Consider the following 6,330-nt stretch of genomic DNA (forward strand, 5'->3'; position numbering starts at 1 on the left):
TCAATTTAAGTTCTTTGGGCCAAATATAATAAGTTCCCCTCTCCCCGCCATACTATAATATAAGTTCTTTAGATTTAGAGCGAGCCCTCAACTATAATTTGGGTACCCTTATGGTCGAGCCAAAAACACTTAATTGGGTACCCTAAATAATTACTACAAAATTGCGAGCCCTTACGTCCCTTCATTCACAGTTTCTAGGGCATATTTCACTACGAGACTCTTTATTCATTGCTTCTGTGGGTGCTCCCGTTCCAATGCTCAAGCAACGAGTGAGGGGCGTATATATTAGGGCAGGAGGTGACTCCGAGCTGAGTAGTGACTTTCACTTCCCATTCCCTGGTTTAGCTTCGTAGTTCACAAGCTGGCATGGCAGAGGCTCCTTCGGCATGCAACCCGGCTCCTTGGTTTCTTATCCCGTTGGTCGCTTTAGTCACTGCGTCCTCTCTCAAGGTTAAGGCCTCGCTCCATTTCATTACGTTCGCTCCTCGCTCATTCCGCTAAGGTCCGGGCCTCGCTACGTTGAATTTCGTTCGCTGCTCCCTCAGGTCGCTTCAGTCCTTTCAGTCATACCTCGTTCCATTGAATTTAGCTCGCTGCTACTTGAACTTAATTGATGCGCTGCGCTCGCTTCTTCCCTCCATTTCATGGGCATTCATTCCGTGGTCGGAACTGACCGCGTTCCTGAGCTGAGTTCACTTCCAGGGTACTTTGAACTGAATTTCTTCGCCATCGCTGCCAAGTCCATTCATTGCCTTGGGACTGCACAGGAATAGCCGCCAAGTCCCTTCATTGCCTTGGTTGGGACTGCACGGCATAAAGTGAACAGACAGACTCAAGCGGAGGAAGCTACATCTAATGTCGGCTATAGAATCTCTTAGCTTCTCCCTCCGGGGAGTACGAGTGCGAGTGCCGGTCAACAGAATCCCATGCCATTACCTAAATAACCAACAAGAAGGGGGACAACCCAATGCTCCCAACGTGGGGGAGAGAAATGCAGACTTTAAGTGGAGTCTCACGAGCTAGAGAAGCAGGAAGCCGAGCGAGCGCAGCGAGCAAGAGCAGGGAAGAGACGAGGAAGCACGCCCTGGTTGGGGAGAGAAGGTGCGCAGCATCCGAGCAGAAGAGAAGCAGCAGCAGGGAAGCTATGCTTGAATCCGATAATCTTCAGTCTATCCAGAAGCAGCGAAGAAGCAGGAAGCAAGAACTGCTGGAACAGAAGAGAAGGAAGCCGGGTTCCGACTTCGCTCACTTACTGGGCTCGGGACTCACTCGCTCCTCAAATGCAATCGGCTAAGCTGGGTTGGGGAAGAATGGAATGGCGCGTTCCTACCCTTTGTTTGAGATCTAAGAGCTCCAGGGAGGTGAATCACGATGGAGAGTGCACACATGGCCATTGAATATAGAATTGCTCGACTTACGTAGCGGATTCGGAGAGTCCTAGGCAGCCCCCTCATCCACTTGCCCGTCTTGGATAAATTTCCAGTTCAAGGAGCTGTAGCTACCGAAGAGATGAACTGGGAGGTAGGAGAGTTCCATAAAGCTCACTGCGGGATTCACTTCTATGGTCGGTTCACTAAAGCAGGCTAGCCATCTCTCGCTAGGGAGTCTACAGATCAAAGCTCAGCGTCATCGTCATTATACAATACAACTACTTTGCTCCTTCACAACACATCACCCTATTGAAACATATCCGGAAGCTTCCCCCTCTTTACTGCATCGCATCATTTATCTTGGTTCCTGAGATTCAATAAGATAGGTCCAACTTGAATGAGGGAGAGAGAATCCCACTCATAGGAATTGTACCTGTCGTTGATTCATTGCCTAAATCAATGCTTCTTGAAAGAGAGAATGGGCATATGGCTGGGGATAACAAGTAGGATGTCGGCTCCATTCACTGCTGCTCATGGGTATGAATTGACTACCTATCCAGCCTCCTATTCAAAACCAGAGAGGACTCCTCCCCGAGAGAGCTTCTTTCCGTGTTGCATCCTGGTAAGGCTAGGTAGTCTCCTTCTATAGAGTCTGGATTCATTTATCTCTTGTACCTATCTATATAAAGAAAGTGGCTGGCACAAGACGCAATGACTTTATATAGGCAGCACATTTCTCTTTCTCAGCCCGCCTAGGACTCATTCGGTTTAGCCGACCCTTCCTTTGCCCACTTCAAAGTTAGGTTGCAGAGGGAGTTAGAGTGGAATCCGTCCTATAGGAGTCCCCTATAGCCAATCTCAGATTCTCGGTTGGCCTATCTATGTCTAGAAAGGGAGAAAGAGAAGCCGCCTCCAACGATTGATGCAGCCTGTGATCAGAGAGCCCCTCATAATTCTCTTCTTTCCTCGTCCAGTTCAAGAGTTGGAGATTTGGAAGGAAGGCATAGAGCTCTTTTCGGAGCCCCTATGAGTAAACCCACCTTCTCGGGAGTCGACCACCCACCTTCCCATTCAATTCATAGCATAGATCAAGAGTACATCCAAAGAAAACAAGAGAGATAGGTACCTGTTCGGAGATAGGGTAGGGCCCAGCGAAGATGGGAAGACTTCTTGCTTATGGCTATCATGGCTACTAGAGTTAGAAACTGATATTATACCCCCTCTGTCTCTTCTCTTCTCTTCCTATTAATATCTCTCTCACGATTAGTTCAATTATTCTCTCATTACGGACCTGCTCTCTCAAGTCTGCTCCTTCCTTCTATTAGTTGTGGGTGCTCGCGATGCTTCGGTTGGCGGATAAGAAGATGCCATTGACTCTTCTCTTTTTTTTGTTTTATCGTTGGGAAGTGAGGAAAGCGGGGCGGAGGTAGGAATGAGTCTAGGTCCTTCTCACTCACATTTCCTCAGGACTAGAAGAGAAGGGTTTCCTTTATTCATAAAAGACAGACATAGGTTCTCGTGCTATCAAGTAGCAATTTCGCACGTCCCAGTACTGAATGGGATATTCAGCCAGCGGAAGAAGGTTAATCACTGGGCCTAATCTCTTGCTGCGAAGCCTATTAAGTAATGAATATGGATAGGGTGTAGGATGAATGAACCCGCGTCTGCTCCCGTTTCCTGTAGTCGCTCCGCATCGCATCTTCCATTATCGCTCGGAACGGGTCTGAATTTCGTTCGCTCCTCTTCAAGCACCTATTTTGGAAACTAGACCTCAGAAAGGGGGTGGCGATAGCACTTCCTTGGGTGCGAACTATCGGTTTGTTTGGGAAGGGATTGGAGCCCACTAACTCTTATGAGGTTAGGAGAGTTCTTACTTGAGAATCGGAAACAGAGCTTGGAGCCGGTCTTCCTTGAGTATCCCACAGTCAGTTTCTAGATCTTCTCGGTTAGCTAACTTTCGCTTAGACGGGATATTTCGGTAGTAGCAAGGCACGATTCAATCAACTGACTTTCTTCCTACTTTCTTTATGTGAACTCAAGTGTTCGGCTCTATCTAGTGCAACTATATCTGCTAGGAAGGAAGCTAAACGAATGGTTAGGGGCCTGGCTCCACTTCATGGAACTCCTGCTTGCTCTTGGTCTAAGCTCATGGGAATTGAACCAACTGAACTAGTTTGTACCCATTACAATTGTATAAAGCAACAAGAAGTATGATGGTTCGTATCATCCAAATGCTCTTAATCCTTCTCAAAAAGAAGTATGATGGTTCCCATTACAATTGCATTTCATATTATGTTTGAAATTGCATTCCATCAATTTCAGCTCTGTTTCAGCTCTGTTTATGATTGTTTTGTAATAAGCTTTTATTTCAGGTTGGTATGGATGTTGTTCTTCTGAGTATAACAAATCCTTCTCAAAAAGTTGCGTTGGGAAAAGTATGTAGTGTGGATCCATCAACTGAAGTTGGAGATGAAGAATTAGGTCCAAATTGGTGTGAAGTAAATGTTCAGATTCCTATAGTCTGGGAAGAACGACTAATAAGGTCTTATGGATCATTCAAGATCATGGGAGATGCTACTGGTGCTTCAATCGCTTGGCCTCTATCTTTGGTATTATTATGAAGATTAATATTTGTTCTTTTATTGAATTCTTTTTATTTAGTTTAAATATTATATTTAATCATTTCATTTTTTGTTGCAGCTTCTAGTAGACCATGGTGAAAATCACTTTTGAAGAAGCTGTGTTGGTATTCTTTCACTTCCACTTTGCCATACTAAAACTTTTGGTATAGTCATAGGACTAAAACTTTTGCTAGTATGAATTGTAACATTTCGAACAAATGTATTAGATGGATGATAGTTTTTGCTAGTATGAATTGTCACATTTCGAACAAATGTATTAGATGGATGTTCACATAGTCATTGTTTCAATGTTTTGAAGTTAAAGTGCAATATTCTTTTTTGCAGTGGTATATACATGTAATAATTTTTGTCTTTTAAGGCATTGTAAGTCATAACAAAAGCTAGTGTGGCACAAGTGAGATTACTGTTGTGAAGCATGATGCTTAACTCTGATTTTCCAGAACCATCAAACAGCTGTTGTGAAGCATTAGCTGTCCAGAACCATCAAACATTTAGCTGTTGTGAAGCATGTGATGCTTAACTCTGATTTTCCTTATTTTAGTTACTATTAAATGATTGCATTAGTTGCAACTTGCAATGGGAAAATTTTTTTGAAAGAATGATGTAATCTTCGTTTTTCCCCAAACAGCTGCAATGAATTGCTTGAGGAGGAAAAAGTCTTACAAAAGTAGAACAAAGCAGCTTGAGGTTTTCCAATCGCTCATTCACAATCAGGTAGAGAAATGCATTAGTCTTCCGATTTCCAAGTTCTAGCTGTGAAAATTCAAGAATTTTAATCATAATTTATGTTCTATCTTGTTCTTGTAGGAGCAAAAGCTAGTAAGATTCACCGAGGCAGCAAAGCTCAAGAGACAACAAACACTCATCTGAAGAGCAGCTGTTCATGGAAACTGAGACTGACTTGCTGATTCTACTTGTTCATAGATATCATAACTACACCGATTGGTCGATATTTGAGCAAATGCTCTCCAACTTGTTCTAAACTAAACACCCTGTAAAGTATGTTAATGTGTGTATAACTTTTGAAATTACATAATTCTTATTGAGTTGATATAGTTACGTTTGTCATGCCTCAACATATAGCAGATGAGACACTTTTTCATGCCTCAAAATGAAATTTAAAAGGCATAATAAAACGCCTCAACATATAACAGATGAGACACTTTTTCATGCCTCAAAAAAAAAAATTTAAGAGGCATAATAAAACGCCTCAACATATGATAGATGAGGCATTGTTTTGTGCCTCAAAATGTAATTTAAGAGGCATAATAAAACGCCTCAACATATTATATATGAGGCACTATTTTGTGCCTCAACATGTAATTTAAGAGGCACAATAAATTGCCTCAATATATGACAGGTGAGGCACTATTTTGTGCCTCAACATGTAATTTAAGAGGCACAATAAATTGCCTCAATATATGGCAGGTGAGGCATTGTTTTGTGTCTCAAAATGAAATTTATGAGACAAAATAAAACGTTTCAACATATAGCAGATGAGGCACTTTTGGATGCCTTAAAATGAACTTTAAAAGACACAATAAAATGCCTCAACATATAGCAGATGAGGCATTTTTTCGTGCCTCAAAAACACTTCAAGGAACATTTAGTAACGCCTCAACAAATATCTGTTTGGGTGCTAGTATTTGTTGTGACACGCGCTTGTACGACGTTTTATCCTAACGCCTCAACAAATCAAAGTGTCACAACATAAATCTATTGAGGCACTTTTTGAGCGCCCCAACATACAATTTTTGTTGTAGTTTGAAGCCTCTATCTAGCATTATTTGATTATTGACTTTGTAATATTGTTTGTACATGTCTCTATCTGGTGTGGATTTAAAGTAGTTAGAGACACACGTCTTTATTCACTTGCTTTATATATATATATATATATATATATATAACTACAATTAATTGTGTTTCTGTTGTTGATTGCGACAAAATAGCTTTAGCAACGAAATATATTTGTTGCTAATTCTACGACTAAATTATTTTTGTCGCAGACACCATCGCCAATTACAACGAAATAATTATTCATCACTAATTTTATTGTAGAGCTCTTAAATTATTTTTCTGCATCTTTATATTTGATTATTGACTTCATAATATTTTTTGTATAGGTCTCTTTTTGACGTGAGCTTAAAGTTTTTGGAGACATTCATTTTTGTTCACCTGTTTTAGGTATATCTATACTCATTACTATAATATTACTTATTGTGATATAAATTTAACAACAATTAATTATGTTATTGTTGTTGATGAGATACTAGCTTTTATATGCATGTAGTAGTTTTTTTAATATGTTAATAAATTGA

At 41.0% G+C, this 6,330-nt stretch overlaps 1 long non-coding RNA gene across 1 annotated transcript; it reads left to right on the forward strand.

The window, feature by feature from the left end:
- The first annotated feature begins 4,450 nt into the window (after positions 1 to 4,450).
- On the forward strand, positions 4,451 to 5,020 carry LOC141818347 (uncharacterized). The gene is made up of 3 exons (XR_012600952.1): positions 4,451 to 4,521; positions 4,641 to 4,726; positions 4,820 to 5,020. It is a non-coding gene; the product is annotated as an uncharacterized LOC141818347 (long non-coding RNA).
- The last annotated feature ends 1,310 nt before the right edge of the window (positions 5,021 to 6,330 follow it).

Source organism: Curcuma longa, unplaced genomic scaffold (genome assembly GCF_044706935.1).
Source record: "Curcuma longa cultivar G26 ecotype Majalengka, Jawa Barat unplaced genomic scaffold, ITB_CL_G26_1.1 contig_24492, whole genome shotgun sequence".
Lineage (NCBI taxonomy): Eukaryota > Viridiplantae > Streptophyta > Magnoliopsida > Zingiberales > Zingiberaceae > Curcuma > Curcuma longa.